Source organism: Eimeria mitis, genomic scaffold, assembly GCF_000499745.2.
Source record: "Eimeria mitis Houghton genomic scaffold, Emh_scaff2505, whole genome shotgun sequence".
Taxonomy (NCBI): Eukaryota; Apicomplexa; class Conoidasida; order Eucoccidiorida; family Eimeriidae; genus Eimeria; species Eimeria mitis.
The window spans coordinates 1-327 of NW_013570846.1; positions in this window are offsets into that span (position 1 = coordinate 1).

Genomic DNA, 327 nt, shown 5'->3' on the forward strand with positions numbered 1-327 from the left:
AAAAAAAAAAAAAATAAAATAAAATAAAATTTTTATATATTTTTATGTATACATATATAAACAAACCTGCCATCCTTTTTTCTTTTTTTTTATTAATTAATTAATTTATTTTTTATTTTTTTTTATTTTTTTTATTTTTTTTTATTTTTTTTGGGGTGTATGTACAGCCATCTAACCTCAAATTTCTGCATCTTTTGGCGCTGAGACAAAAAATCGCAAAAAGTAGAAATTTCTCCTCCTGGGCAGAATTTGCACAGAGGTGCTGCTGCTGCTGCTGCTGCTGCTGCTGCTGCTGCTGCTGCTGCTGCTGCTGCTGCTGCTGCTGCT